Genomic DNA, 16,433 nt, shown 5'->3' with positions numbered 1-16,433 from the left:
AAAGACAGATTTGAGTATCATCAGCGTACAGATGATACTGGAATTAAAAAGAATATTTATATATTATGTATACAAGTCCTGTGCATAAAATACCAGGAGAGACAGGTTTATGACACTTCAACCAATAAACACCACATACTGTACTAGTGATTCCAGAAATCCCAGGAAGCGTATATTTATTACACATACAAGTTCGCATCTATCAGAGTAATCCGGGACTAAGCGAAAACCGGAACCGGACTGGAAACTCTGTATTGTAATGTCCGGTTCGGGGGGTGTCCAGTCCAGAGGGGCCTGTAATAGCTTTCACCAAGGACATGCGAAAGGGTCAGATAGATTACAGCCTCCTCATATGGTCCAGACCCTTCCGGTTTTATTACACCCCCAGACCATGCAGGGAGGCTGTATTCTTCCCCTTCTCTTCTCCCTGGTGACAGGTGTCACAGCAGCCCCACGGACAGGACACCCCCGGCAATGCCTGTCCGGTCTGGCGTTCCAGGGTGGTGTCTGGTTCCGGTTTTTATCCGGTATGAAGTCATTCGATCTACCTTGCCCAGGTCCACAGTCAAAAGAGTCGACAACGATTGGTCGACAGTTAGAATGTTAACATGGTCAAAAGGTCGCAATGGAAAAGGTCTACATGAAAAAGGTTGACGTGAGATTTAAAAAAAAAAACTGAGCTGACATGTGCCGACAGATAGTATTTCATACCCTACCATCCACTATGGTGTGGTGGGAGAATTGAATAATGTGCCTGAAGCATAGCCAGCCATTTGAGGGGACACGGTACACTTAGACGGTATCCATACCGACCTATGTTGACATAGAGACCAAATAAACTCATGTCGATCTTATGACTGTCAAACTTTTTCCCCTGTCGACCAATAGTGGTCAACCTTTTAACTGTAGAAATAGACATTGTAGATCTAATATACCATAACCTTTTAACCCATACCCGAATAATCGATCACATTTCTTATACAGTTCAAGCTACAGTTACATATTCCACTTGCAGGCTCCTGGCACTGTATATGCAATAATAACTCCCCAGCAGCAGGCTCCTGGCACTGTATATGCAATAATAACTCCCCAGCAGCAGCAGGCTCCTGGCACTGTCATAGCTTTCACCAGGGACATGGGGAAGGGGAGATTACAGCCTCCCCGTGTGGTCCGGACCGTCCAGATTTTGCTACATGCCCGAACCATACAGGGAGGCTTCATTCTCCCTACTCCTCCTCTCCGTGGTGACAGCTGTCACAGGCAGCCCCCCGGACCGGACGCTACAAGCTCCAAAATGCAGAGTTTGATGTCCGGACCGCTGGTCTTGTCCTGGTCCGGTTTTTACCCATACCCCTGCATGTACAGTAATAACTCCCCAGCAGCAGGCTCCTGGCACTGTATGTGCACTAATAACTCTCCAGCAGCAGCCAGCTCCTGACACTGCATGTACAGTAATAACTCCCCAGCAGCAGGCTCCTGACACTTCATGTACAATAATAACTCTCCAGCAGCAGCAGGCTCCTGACACTGCATGTACAATAATAACTCCCCAGCATCAGCAGGCTCCTGGTGCTGCATGTACAATAATAACTCTCTAGCAGCAGCCAGCTCCTCACACTGCATGTACAATAATAACTCTCCAGCAGCAGGCTCCTGGCACTGCATGTACAATAATAACACCCCAGCAGCAGGCTCCTGGCACTGCATGTACAATAATAACTCTCCAGCAGCAGCCAGCTCCTGGCACTGCATGTACAATAATAACTCTCCAGCAGCAGCCAGCTCCTGACACTGCATGTACAATAATAACTCTCCAGCAGCAGCCAGCTCCTGACACTGCATGTACAATAATAACTCTCCAGCAGCAGCCAGCTCCTGACACTGCATGTACAATAATAACTCTCCAGCAGCAGCCAGCTCCTGACACTGCATGTACAATAATAACTCTCCAGCAGCAGCCAGCTCCTGACACTGCATGTACAATAACAACTCCCCAGCAGCAGCCAGCTCCTGACACTGCATGTACATTCATAACTACCCAGCAGCAGCCAGCTCCTGACACTGCATGTACATTCATAACTACCCAGCAGCAGCAGGCTCCTGGCACTGCATGTACAATAATAACACCCCAGCAGCAGGCTCCTGGCACTGCATGTACAATAATAACTCTCCAGCAGCAGCCAGCTCCTGACACTGCATGTACAATAACAACTCCCCAGCAGCAGCCAGCTCCTGACACTGCATGTACAATAACAACTCCCCAGCAGCAGCCAGCTCCTGACACTGCATGTACAATAATAACTGCCCAGCAGCAGCAGGCTCCTGGCACTGCATGTACAATAATAACACCCCAGCAGCCAGCTCCTGACACTGCATGTACAATAACAACTCCCCAGCAGCAGCCAGCTCCTGACACTGCATGTACATTCATAACTACCCAGCAGCAGCATGCTCCTGGCACTGCATGTACAATAACACCCCAGCAGCAGGCTCCTGGCACTGCATGTACATTAATAACCCCCCCCCCCCCCCATCAGCAGCAGGCTCAGGGCACTGTAATAACCCAATCCAGGAAGACAACTGAAAATATCTGCCAGGCACACAGAGGTTGCTGGCAGCAGACCCGGAAGTGAGTGACCCACCCTGACCTCATTGCCCTCACTGCAGTCCCCCTTAGCACAGGACAGCCCACGGATAAAGCCCTCGCACACTCACCCTAGCCGGGGAGAACGATACATATCAGCGTAGATTCTTCTTCCCTGTACTCTGCTAGCTTCCTGGCCTGTCTGGGGTCCTCCTGTAATGATGTCATAGGGTGACGTCACCGGCTACAGGGGCCCAGCTGGCACAAATCTCCTCACTCTCAAACGCGGCTCCAGCTGTGTCACACTGACTGAGCTGTGCAGGTTTCACAAGGAGATGCCGCCTGCAAGCTGTGACATAAGCAGAATAAATAATGCATGGGTTAGTGAACTGGATAGGGCTTATGTAATAGTGTTTGTAATCACAACACATGCAGTTATAAAGCTGCAACAAACATGCTGCTGGGGGGGGACTACAAGTACCAACAAGCCACAGTCACCAAGTTAGGAGTTACAAAAAGCTGGAAATATAGAGAGAGGAAAAGTTTAGCTTTCAATAAATGAATAGAGGTATATAATTTAGCACTGAGCTAACTTGTCGACAGTAAAAAGGTTGACTATAATTAGGTCGACCGCTATTTATTGACAGCCCAAAGGTGAAAAAATATTGGGATGGTAAGAACAAGTCTTTTGTAAAACAAACTTGTGAAAAATCTACTTTTTCAAGTCGACCTTTTCCATGTCGACCTTTTGCTTGTGTCCACATTTTGTGTATGTCAACCTTTTTGATGTGCTGACCTTTGGCCTGTTGACCAATAGCAGTTGACCGAAGGACCGTCTACCTTTTTACCATTGACCGTACAACCGCATCCCCTTCGGTTTGCATTCACACAATTGACATTTATTATATCGCTACTGGACGGTTGATTTTAAACGACATTGTTAGAATGTCGACATTAACATGTCAATATATGCATTTGCATTATTATTATGGATGGATGTTGACATTATGCCAGTGGCAACATGATGCAAGTCAACATCGAGCACTATACGCATGCTGACATGTAGTGTGACTGTATACAGTGCATGTGTAGTTTACTTATTGTGTTGACATAACTCATACTTGCCTACCCTCCCTGAATGGCCGGGAGGGTCCCGCAAATCAGATCCCCCGGGGAATTTGGGTAAGTCTCCCGCATTATCGTCACAGCCCCTGCTCCCCCCTTGCCCACGGTATAAAATGATGAATTTTGCGGGTCCGTGGGGAGGGGACGGGGCTAAAATGCCGCAAATCGCATCATTTCGCAGTCTGTGACATGGCAGGCAGGAGCTGATTGGCTGGCTGTTTATCACTCTCCATTTTATCACTTTTGAAGCTTAGTACATCTGGCCCTAAGTCACATTTGTTAAAATATGAAAATAACATATCCCATCAGGGGTGACAAACCTACGGTGGGGACAAATTAGCCGGTCCTGCTAGGGAGGTATAACCTCGCCCCCACTTCCGCTACATAGCTCACAATTTCTGCGAGAAGGTCACAGTAATGTCACTGGCTTCTGTCTGTCAGCCGTCAAAATGGTTACAGACAATATTGTAAGAAAGTTTTTTGTTGCAGGTAAATTGGTAATCAATCGTTCAGTAGTACATTCGGTTATGGTACGCATCATAGACTGTCTCATCATAGACAGTCATGTGGTCGACCACTAATGGTTGACAGTCACAAGGTCGAATGGGTCAAAAGGTCGACAGGTAAAAGGTCAACATGGTTATATATTCGACATGAAAATGGTTGCCGTGGTCAAAAGGTCGACAGGTAAATGTCGACGTGGTTAAAATATCGACATGTAAAATGTCTACATGGAAAAAGGTCGACAGGAGTTTCAATGTTTTTAGGGTGTCTATGTCGACATAGGTCAACATGGACACTGTCTACCTCTTTCATGTCGACCTTTTCAAGGTCGACATTTTGACCATGTCGACCTTTTTGACTGTCGATCATTAGTGGTCGAACATATGACTGTCTATCATGAGTCAGTCTATGATCAGTCCGGATACCGTACATTCTAGGGTCCTGCTGCTGTATGGGTCATTGTGTCGACCAATATTAGGTCGACATACATTGGGTTGACCACTGAAGGTCGACATGGCTTAGGTCGACAAATGAAATAGGTCAACATGCCTAAGGTCGACATGGATGGCAGGACTACACAAGCATTAGGTCAACAATGGCTCGGTCGACAATCAAAATGTCGACATGAGTTTTTCACTTTTTCCGCCAAATGTCGGCATGCGCTCGCCATGCTTCGGGCACGGTGCCTCGCTATGCTTGGCACACTATTTTATACTCCCTCCACGCCCCATGTAGACCTTTTGACTCTCGACCTTCCCAATGTCGACTTAATGCTAGTGTCTACCTTTTGACCATGTCATGTATAGCTAGCTTAATAGTGTTGGCCTCACGACCGTATACCGATGTATTAAGTCTAAACAAGATAAACGAGAGGGTGATAAAGAGTGATAAATGTCAAGCCAATCAGCTCCTAACTGTTATTTTTCAAACACAGCCTATACCGTGACAGTTAGGGTCTGATTGGGTGATTATCACTCATTATCACCCTAGCGTTTATCTCTTTTTAAAGCTTAATATATCAGCCCCTTTGAAGCTTGATACATCAGTGTTCAAATACTATCAGGAGCTGATTGTCCAGTACTGTATCTCTCCTTGCTTTATCTCTCTCCAAACTTTGGTATATTACCCCCTATATTGTGCAAATATACAGATACAGTACCTAATAATGACATTAATGGCATTTAATTGAACAATATCCATTTCAGTACTTTATTACACAGGGGGATATGAAGCACATACGGTACAGCTGGGACTGGGAGCTGATGGCACACAGCAGTCAGTGTTGGAGTGACCAAGGCCTGCTGCTGACTCAATGAGAAGTGCTGATAAAGGATGAATCAGCATTTCCTTTCTTACCCAAGGACACCAGCAGTTGTGTAACGCGGAATATTTCATCACAGGTTACAGCAAAATTACCAGAAATGCAACAGTACCGGTCAACATGTGTTCTTATTATATTAGAACAGATGGCAATAAAGTTTGTTTGTGAAAAAAAGCCATCGAGCGTGTATGTAATAAGCAGAGGTTTTGTTACTTGCAGAATATAAGTATTCAGTGGTGTATAATATTATTGCATACCTCCCAACTGTCACGATTCCGTCGGGACAGTCCCGATTTTCGGGTCCTGTCCCGACGTCCCACCCGCGGCAGGCATTGTCCCGCTGCGGGGGGGTGGCAGTTGGGAGACCCCCCAATGTAGTAGAATAGACGCTGTGCGCATGCGCACAGCGTCTATTCTCGTATGAAAATGAGGTCGCGGCTAATTAGCATAAGCCGCGCCCTCATTTGCATACGCCACGCCCCCTTTTCGGGCGCTCGCGCGGCTTCGCCGCGCGAGTGTCCCTATTTCTTAACATGAAAAGTTGGGAGGTATGTTATTGTATACCGCACCTTTTGGGAGTGAATCTCTAGTGATCGTACGGGCGGAATTCATGGGCCAAATGTAATAGGGTGAGAGTTTCAGAAAGTGAGAGATTTTGGGAGAGTTTTCCCATGTTTTTTAAAGCAGCAATCCATTACATGGCAAAATCAACCTGTTTTGCAGTGTAATTGATTGCTGCTTTAAAAAAAGGGGGAAAACTCTCCCAAAATCTCTCACTTTCTGAAACTCTCACCCTATTACATTTGGCCCATATGTTCCGATGGTGGTGGTGGTGGGGGGGGGGGGGTCAGCACATGCGTGTGCAGACCCCCTGGGAGAACGCCTTCAGCAAATATCACAACGTTTATGGGCTCGATGAGCAGCATATGTATATATGGACATTCAGCCCCTAACTGTCATGGTATAGGTTGTGTTTGAAAAACACAAATAAAGCCAGACCCTTTATTTGTATTTTTAATTATACAAATAAACCAGGGTTGCCGACTTTCTTATTCTCCTCTCCGGGAGAAGCCCGGAGAGGAGAGATTCAGTAGCCGCTCAGGGGCAGGGCTTAAGCATGACATCACTAAGCCCCGCCCCCATGCTGGTAAACCAGCAAATTCAGTGATCTCCGTGGAGGGGGCGGGGCAAAAATTACGCGATTGTGTCATTTTAGCTCCGCCCCCTCCTCTGAGACCCGAGGATTGCGGCATTTTAATGCCGCGATCCGGGGGACAGCGGGGGTCCCCCCTGAATCCGGGAGGGTTGCCCACCCTTCCGGGGGGCCGGGAGGGAGCCCCGACTTTCGGGAGACTCCCGGAAATTTCGGGAGGGTCGGCAACCATGAAATAAACGTTTGGACTATTGACCTATTGGCCCAGTAGTATGCCCGTTCGAAGCATATGCTTCAAAAGCTAGTCTTCTACCTTGTGATTGCCTCTGTGTGCATGTGTGAGAGAGAAAGAGATGTAGTTTCACTCGCTGCCAACAGAGGGCAGTGTTTTTGAGACACACAGACACTAGACATATATATATAGACTAGTCAGCCCGCTTGAAGCAAAAGCTTCGAAAGCTAGTGTGCTACCTTCTGTGTTTGTGCATGTGTGAGAAAGAGATGGAGTTTCACTCTCTGCCAGCAGATGGCAGTGTTACGGAGACACACAGACACTAGACATATATATAGATGATGATACCTTTGGAGAAGCAGGTGTTGCTGTTATATATAGAGGAGCTATTGCTGATTACAGTGGAACTAGTTCCTACATTGTATAGATGGCTACTTGTGATAAATGGGTTTGGCTGTTATCTACATGCCCACATTTTCAATTCTTGGAGCAAGCAATCAGTAAGGAGCTGCAGCACAATGGCTAGTATAGGACTGCCTCCCCTGACTGCACGTCCCTGGCTAGTATAGGACTGCCTCCCCTGACTGCACGTCCCTGGCTAGTATAGGACTGCCTCCCCTGACTGCATGTCCCCGGCTAGTATAGGACTGCCTCCCCTGACTGCACGTCCCTGGCTAGTATAGGACTGCCTCCCCTGACTGCACGTCCCTGGCTAGTATAGGACTGCCTCCCTTGACTGCACGTCCCCGGCTAGTATAGGACTGCCTCCCCTGACTGCACGTCCCTGGCTAGTATAGGACTGCCTCCCCTCACTGCACGTCCCTGGCTAGTATAGGACTGCCTCCCCTGACTGCATGTCCCTGGCTAGTATAGGACTGCCTCCCCTGACTGCACGTCCCTGGCTAGTATAGGACTGCCTCCCCTGACTGCACGTCCCTGGCTAGTATACGACTGCCTCCCCTGACTGCACGTCCCTGGCTAGTATAGGACTGCCTCCCCTCACTGCACGTCCCTGGCTAGTATAGGACTGCCTCCCCTGACTGCATGTCCCTGGCTAGTATAGGACAGCCTTCCCTGACTGCATGTCCCTGGCTAGTATAGGACTGCCTTCCCTGACTGCACGTCCCTGGATAGTATAGGACTGCCTCCCCTGACTGCACGTCCCTGGCTAGTATAGGACTGCCTCCCCTGACTGCACGTCCCTGGCTAGTATAGGACTGCCTCCCCTGATTGCACGTCCCTGGCTAGTATAGGACTGCCTCCCCTGACTGCATGTCCCTGGCTAGTATAGGACTGCCTCCCTTGACTGCACGTCCCTGGCTAGTATAGGACTGCCTCCCCTGACTGCATGTCCCTGGCTAGTATACGACTGCCTCCCCTGACTGCACGTCCCTGGCTAGTATAGGACTGCCTCCCCTCACTGCACGTCCCTGGCTAGTATAGGACTGCCTCCACTGACTGCATGTCCCTGGCTAGTATAGGACTGCCTTCCCTGACTGCATGTCCCTGGCTAGTATAGGACTGCCTTCCATGACTGCACGTCCCTGGCTAGTGTAGGACTGTCTCCCCTGACTGCACGTCCCTGGCTAGTATAGGACTGCCTCCCCTGACTGCACGTCCCTGGCTAGTATAGGACTGCCTCCCCTCACTGCACGTCCCTGGCTAGTATAGGACTGCCTCCCCTGACTGCATGTCCCTGGCTAGTATACGACTGCCTCCCCTGACTGCACGTCCCTGGCTAGTATAGGACTGCCTTCCCTGACTGCATGTCCCTGGCTAGTATAGGACTGCCTTCCCTGACTGCATGTCCCTGGCTAGTGTAGGATCCCCTGACTGCACATCCCCTTTATTTGTTTAGCTAAAGGTTTTGTGCATGGGAGTGGGGTAGTTCTGCAGCTTCACCTATCTGCCATGACACTTTGCACCAGAGGGCAGAGGCTGAGATGTTTGTGCTGAGCTCTGATTGGTGGAGCTCATTACATGCTTCTCAGGCCCATGGAGAACAGCAGCAGCAGCCTAGTCATGGGAGGGTTTTTAATCAGAGGCAGCACTGGGACTGTGAGGTCTCCTACAGAGTAAGGTGCAGAGGGACAAACACTGGCTTTTCATGTGGTATGTATGTATGTATGTATGTATGTATGTGTGTGTATATATATATATATATATATATATATATATATATCCCCTGCAGTTACCCATTAACCAAGTTTATACTGCCTTTACCCTGTGTTTTGACAGTGTAATATTCCCCCATGCAGTTTGCGGCCAGTAATGACAAGTGCAAGGGGGCCCTTCTGTCTAAAGTGCCCCGGGCCCCCCGAAGGCTTAATCTGGCACTGGCCCCGCCTCCTCCCAAAGTGTCCTGAGACCATGATACATCATCCTTTTCCATTTTTAGAAACTTTAGTAGATTTACCCCTTCGGAAACACATACATTATTTATTATCCGTTGTTTATATAGCGCACACATATTCCGCAGCGCTATAGAGAATAGTTCAACATTCACATCAGTCCCTGCCCCAGAGCTTACACTCTGTATTCCCTACCACATGTACACGCACACACATAGGGGGTTATTGCGAGGCCACCAGATGCCATTCACAGGCTGTGGGGAACACACACATTAGTCGATGGTCACTGGTTCAGGTGAGGCATACTGTACCTCTCAACTGTCCAGAATACCGCTGGAAAATCCCGGTTTTCGGGGATGTTCCCATGTCCCTCCCGCGGCCGGCAGTGTCCCGCGGCGGGGGGGGGGGCAGTTGGGAGTCCTCCCTGTCAGATGCTGCCCACCGCTCAATAGATGCTGTGTGCATGCGCACAGCGCCTATTCCCGCAGCCAGAGGGGCTGGGGGCATGGCTAGAGGCTCACAGAGCCTCTGGGCTATGCCCCCACAGTGTCAAAAAAGGGGGCGTGGCCTCACATGAAGGTGCAATTGTAGGCCACTCCCCTTTGGGACAAGCCATGCCCCCTAATTTTGGGCGCACGCCTACTGTGCGCGTCTTTGTCCCTTCCTGCCGGACCTAGAAGTTGGGAGGTATGGGTGAGGTGTGTGGGGGGGCATCATGGGTCATGATCAGGGCCGGTGCAAGCCCCCCGCCCGCCCCAGGCAAAAGCCCCCCCCCCCCCCCCCGGGGGTGCGGACGGTAATGCTGTACGGGGGGGGGGGGGGCGATGCTGCGATGCGGCCCTGGGAGGTGCGATGCGGCATGGGGGGGGGGGGTTGCGGGCTATACTGCCACGCTGAAATCCCCCCAGCAGGGAGCGGGCGGCGCGGGGAGGCAGCGTTGATTAACGTGAGGGATGGGGGTCTGGGAGAGGGAGGATTACAGACTCACCTGCTCTCCGCTCCCTGCTTTCTGGTACCTCTCTATGGTACCTCGGCAGCTGAGTACCGCCCTCCAGTGGCCGGCGCCCTAGGCAAATGCCTAGTCCTGCCTAGTGGTGGCGCCGGCCCTGGTCATGATAGGCTTCTATGTGGTATTGGCAGCTTTTGCATGTGGGTTTTCCTGCATATCAAAATCAAAAATATATATACTGTATGTATGGGGGGGAGGGGGTACCAGGATTCATCTTGCCTCTGGGCACCTGGTACAAGCTTACTCAAGTATTCCAACCTCCTATTCAATTCATCACTCTAGATCTGGGGCTAGTCACTAAATTTCCCCCATGTATTTGTACACGTACCTTGTGAAATAGTCTATCTTCACTTCCAAACTGCAGCTCTCCTTCCAGTTAGCGTAGAGCTGCCTCTGGTGCCTTCTCTGGACGACTGGTCATCTGTTATGGGAGAAAAGTGTTCTGCTGAAATACTGTTAGAGATAACTGACAGAAGAGTTGTGCGAGTGTTTTCCCTGTGTAATCTCCTGCAGCCAGCAGTGTGGAAGTCAGCTGATGAGAGAGACACTTTCAGGATGTATCATACTTCACCCAAACTCTTCTTCTCCAAAATACAACAATGTGAGCATCATCCATAAATAATGCAACCCTGCCAAACTACAGCATGATTCACAATGTACCCAATTGTACAGATGAATAATATTGTTCAGAAAAATAAAAATCATTGAGAAAAAGTAAAACATATTTATATATAGGAGGTCATTCTGGCTGACTCGCAAAGCTGCGAGGGGATACGGCGTCAGGGGGGGGGGGTGTTTTTCAGCTGGGGCCGCAGGGCAGTCTGGGACTTGGTAACCTGCGGTCTTTGCTGGTACAGTGTTGTTGGGTTGGGGCTGCAGACGCACTGTACCAGCATGTGAGGCATGCAGAGTGTGCTCCTGTATAGCCTCAGATAGAGGTTTGGGAGCAGGGGTGTCTGGATTTCAGGGATCTGTTTGGTTGTGGGGCAGTGGCAAACGCAGGATTTTTAGAGGGGGGTTTCCAAATGTACCCCAAAATCTCCTACTCCGCAGCACATTGGAGTAAGTAGGGGAGTCTGGGGGAGTGGTAACAGTCCTGATACTTGGTCTTTTTATACACCAAATACTGTATGAAATAGAGTACAGGTTGAGCATCCCCATACTTGCCTACTTTTGAAAACTAATTTCAGGGAGATTATTGTAGGTAGCAGAATTTTGCAAAGTTCCCCACTGAGGGGGCGTGTCTAGTTCCATATATGGAGAGATTGTGAACGTGGCACCTAGAAGTGTGGGTGTGTACTGCTACATCTGAGAGGAATCTTGTAAAATGACTTATATCCAAATATAGATGATCCCCAAAGCAGTTAGTAAGAGCTACTGTACTTGGTATAGTGCTGGGAAATGGCTCTGATGATTCAATGTAACTGTATCTGTCTTATTCCTTTTTTCCCCAAAAATGTAACAGTGTAATGTGGGCTAGGTGACATGAGGGAGATTGCTAGACTAATGATGGAGGGAGGGAGATCTCTGCTATGTCAGGGAGTTTCCTGCAGAATGCAGGAGGGGAGGTAACCATGATGTAACAGTGTAATGTGGGCTAGGTGAAATGAGGGAGATTGCTAGACTAATGAGGGAGAGAGGGAGATAGCTGTTATTTCAGGGAGTCTCCTGCAGAATGCAGGAGGGGAGGTAACTATGATGTAACAGTGTAATGTGAGCTAGGTGACATGAGGGAGATTGCTAGACTAATGAGGGAGAGAGGGAGATAGCTGTTATTTCAGGGAGTCTCCTGCAGAATGCAGGAGGGGAGGTAACTATGATGTAACAGTGTAATGTGGGCTAGGTGACATGACAGAGATTGCTAGACTAATGAGGGAGAGAGGGAGATAGCTGTTATTTCAGGGAGTCTCCTGCAGAATGCAGGAGGGGAGGTAACTATGATGTAACAGTGTAATGTGAGCTAGGTGACATGAGGGAGATTGCTAGACTAATGAGGGAGAGAGGGAGATAGCTGTTATTTCAGGGAGTCTCCTGCAGAATGCAGGAGGGGAGGTAACTATGATGTAACAGTGTAATGTGGGCTAGGTGACATGACAGAGATTGCTAGACTAATGAGGGAGAGAGGGAGATTGCTGTTATTTCAGGGAGTCTCCTGCAGAATGCAGGAGGGAAGGTAAATATGATGTAACAGTGTAATGTGTGCTAGGTGACATGAGGGAGATTGCTAGACTAATGAGGGAGAGAGGGAGATTGCTGCTATGTCAGGGAGTCTCCTGCAGAATGCAGGAGGGGAGGTAAATATGATGTAACAGTGTAATGTGGGCTAGGTGACATGACAGAGATTGCTAGACTAATGAGGGAGAGAGGGAGATTGCTGTTATTTCAGGGAGTCTCCTGCAGAATGCAGGAGGGGAGGTAAATATGATGTAACAGTGTAATGTGTGCTAGGTGACATGAGGGAGATTGCTAGACTAATGAGGAAGAGAGGGAGATTGCTGCTATGTCAGGGAGTCACCTGCAGAAGGCAGGAGGGGAGGTAAATATGATGTAACAGTGTAATGTGGGCTAGGTGACATGACGGAGATTGCTAGACTAATGAGGGAGAGAGGGAGATTGCTGCTATTTCAGGGAGTCTCCTGCAGAATGCAGGAGGGGAGGCAGCTATGATGTAACAGTGTAATGTGGGCTAGGTGACTTGAGGGAGATTGCTAGACTAATGAGGGAGAGAGGGAGATTGCTGCTATTTCAGGGAGTCTCCTGCAGAATGCAGGAGGGTGGGCAGTTATGGGGCCATCCCTTATCCAAAATGCTCGGGACCAGAAGAATTTTGGATAATGGATTATTCCGTATTTCAGAATATTTTTATATTTCAATGATGTATCTTGAGGTATCTTGCATTTATGTTGTATAAAGACACCAAACACATAAAATACACATAAATATATTTTATTTGTGTATTAAACAAAAAAATGAAACAAAGTTTGGTACTTATGTAGTATCTGGGCTTCCGATTTAGAAATCGGATCGGATCGCATCGCATCGTATCGCATCGCATGCGACCAAATCGTATGCGATGCGATGGTCAAGATTTTTCCATAGGATTCAATGTTAAAATGGTCTGAGTCCATTTTAACATAGAATTCAATGGGAAAAAGGGGTCCTTTTCCTTTCCCCACTATCCAAGTGGGCATGGAGTTGGATATAAACCTGTGGCGAGCGCAGCGAGCCACCGAGCCCGAAGCGTGGCGAGCGTAGCGAGCCCCGCGAGGGGACACAGAATACTTTTTAAGAAATATGCGTCCCCTCGCGGGGCTCGTTTCGCTCGCCACGCTTCGGGCTCGGTGGCTCGCTGCGCTCGCCACGCTATATAAAATCAACTCTATGCCCACTTGGATAGTGGGGAAATGAACAGGACCTTCTTAACATTGAATCCTATGCAAAATCGCATCGAATCGAATCGCATCGCATCGCATCGCATCTGATTGTATGCCTTAAGGTAAGGCATACAATCACAAAATCGGCAGCCCAGATACTACATAAGTACCCAAAGTTTATGTACTATCTCAGGCACCGATGTTGAATGTCAAGCAATCATTTCTTGCAGATATTTATTGCCAGTTATATATCATGTCCTCAGTAGGGGTGGTGCAGATGTCCCCAATAGGTTTTTAGAAATAAAAATATTTATTTTTCACTTTCTGGAATGTATGGTTTTCGGAATAATTTGGATAAGGGATACTCAACCTGTAATAATATTTAACAGTACAGATGGTCTGTAGTATAGGCCATTTCAAACATTTAAATAAGTCGTCAGGAAAACCAGTACTGCACTTTCTAAGCTCACAATCTCCCACCTCATGTTAAGGCTCCTGTCGCTTCCTCCTGACAGCTGCTCTCTGGTCCATTGTGATGTTTGAGGGCTCAGATCCACACATACAGTAAATGTGGTAGAAGAAGCTGGTACACTGGGCATGTGCAGCAGCTCTGCTCTGTCCCTTACACTGTATGATGTGGTGGCAGCTCTACTGATCATATTATATACCAGCTATTGTCATCATTTAAGGCACTTGCCACCCTGTTCCCGTAAAGGGAGCACACAAAGCTAAGAAACCAGAGATTGTCTTAGTTTTGCATGGTCGGCGACCATTGAATGATTTTGCCCAAGGCTGCGAATGGATGTTTATGCAAAACATCCATTCGCAGCTGTGGGGAACTTGGCAATCGAGGGGGGGGGCAGCAGTGGCGTAACTAAGTTTTGGGCGCCCCCCCCCCCCGCCGCCGCCCCGCCAATCCCCCGCCAATCCCCCGCCGCCCATGCAAACCCCCCTCCCCCCCCAATCCCCCGCCGCCCCGCCGACCCATGCAAAGACCCCCCCCCCAATCCCCTGCAGCCTTACCTATCGCACTGGTCCCGGCGGCTCCGTTCTTCTTCTGCTGAGGACCACCACAAAATGGCCGCCCCCATACAGCAGACAGTTTCAGAGAACTGTGTGCAATATGGGGGCGGCCATTTTGGGGTGGTCCTCAGCAGAAGAACGGAGCCGCCGGGACCAGCGAGATAGGTAAGTCTGCGGGGGATTGGGGGGGAGTGTAACTATAGCACCGCAGCCCCCACATGCACATCGCCCCCCCCCCCCGCGCGGTGGCGGGGGCTGCGGTGCTATAGTTACGCCGCTGGGGGCACTCATATGTATGAGCGGCGTATGAACAGCAGCTATACACAGATCCACAGAGTAGAAACACCTTCAACTACTAGATACATGGTACAGATAGAGAAAAGTGAATCTGATGAAATAGCGCTCAAAGGTAGCTATGCCGCAAGGTGAATAAACCTTGTACAAGTAAAATACAAAACCAGGTCCAACTTATCAAATGTCACAGATTGATTGTATATGATGATAAATGTGGATTATTCAAATCTTTTCCAATTCTCCCCTATTCAACATACAGGGGAGACATAATAGAAAGCAACATAGTGCAGATCACTTAGGTTAACATGGGTTTTAATGTGGACAATGCACTTTACATAGTACTGTATTATTTAAAAGCATGAACAATGTGGTCCCAGGTAAGCAGCAGGCATGTGATGTAAATGGGTCGTCCTCCAGTCTGGGTCCCTTGATCCGGAAGCAAGGGGGGCTCATTCCAGGATTCACCGTAGCCACACAGCTCTTTTCAGGGAACCACAAGTCAGGATAGCGGAAGAATCACGCTTAACGTGTTTCGGAAATTGTTCCTTCGTCAGAAGACCCAGACTGGAGGACGACCCATTTACATCATATGCCTGCTGCTTGCCTGGGACCACATGTTTTATTCACCTTGAGTCATAGCTACCTTTGAGCGCTATTTCTTCAGTAACCAATGATATCACTCTAGAACTGTATATTGCTTCCGGGTTACATCCAGAGCAGACTGTGATGAATGTAAATCATTTTGCAATGAAAACGTTAATGGATGTTCATGTTCTGTTTAAATCTGTGGTAAAAAAAAAATGATGTAAAATCTCCTGGAATAGACATTCTGAAATCCATTTTCCTGCGATAGGAGACATTAGCGTTCCTTTAATCTTATAAGTAGATTTAGTCATTTTAGGATCAGAGTTCATGATTTAACGCTGTTTTAAAATGGAATGAGCCGTTATTTTAAAGTACCTACAGCTGTGATTATTCTTTTGATTTGGGACCAAGTTTAAATGACAGTTATTTGCAATAAAAATCGCATTTAAAAACTGAGATTATTTAATTATTGAAGTGACAAAATCAGAGTAAGGCCAGTCTACCCAATAGCGGGTAATAGGACCTTATTCAGGTTTGTTCGCAAAGGGCGTTCGTTCACACGGGGACCAATGGGTTTTTACCATGGTAGTGTATATAGGGCCTGCTTTGGACTTGCATACATAGGCGAATCTAGAAATATGGTAATGGGTGGTCCCAGACTCAACTAATCGCTTAGGTGGGACCATTGCGCGGCAAAGCTGTGCACCAAAAAAGGGGTGTGGCCTAAAAGAAAGGTGGTGTAGTATCACAAAAAGGGGGTGTGGTATTACATATTATATTACACAACGTAATGTCCATTACACATTGTAGCAAACTCTAAATACCTATTACACACAAAGCCACACGCCGTAATGCCAATTACACATTGTGCCACACAT

The 16,433-nt window shown here is 48.2% G+C and overlaps 1 protein-coding gene across 1 annotated transcript in view; it reads right to left on the bottom strand.

The window, feature by feature from the left end:
• BACH1 (BTB domain and CNC homolog 1) overlaps nt 1-10,761 on the bottom strand; it is a 41,518-nt gene extending 30,757 nt beyond the window's left edge. The window contains 1 exon segment of the mRNA XM_083171835.1: nt 10,608-10,761. The gene's annotated coding sequence lies outside the window, so the exon portion shown is untranslated.
• Nucleotides 10,762-16,433: the final 5,672 nt, after the last annotated feature.

This window comes from Crinia signifera, chromosome 2, assembly GCF_055691185.1.
Source record: "Crinia signifera chromosome 2, ASM5569118v1, whole genome shotgun sequence".
Lineage (NCBI taxonomy): Eukaryota > Metazoa > Chordata > Amphibia > Anura > Myobatrachidae > Crinia > Crinia signifera.
Note: the sequence above shows the minus strand (reverse complement) of the source record. Positions and strands in the feature narration are given on the sequence as shown.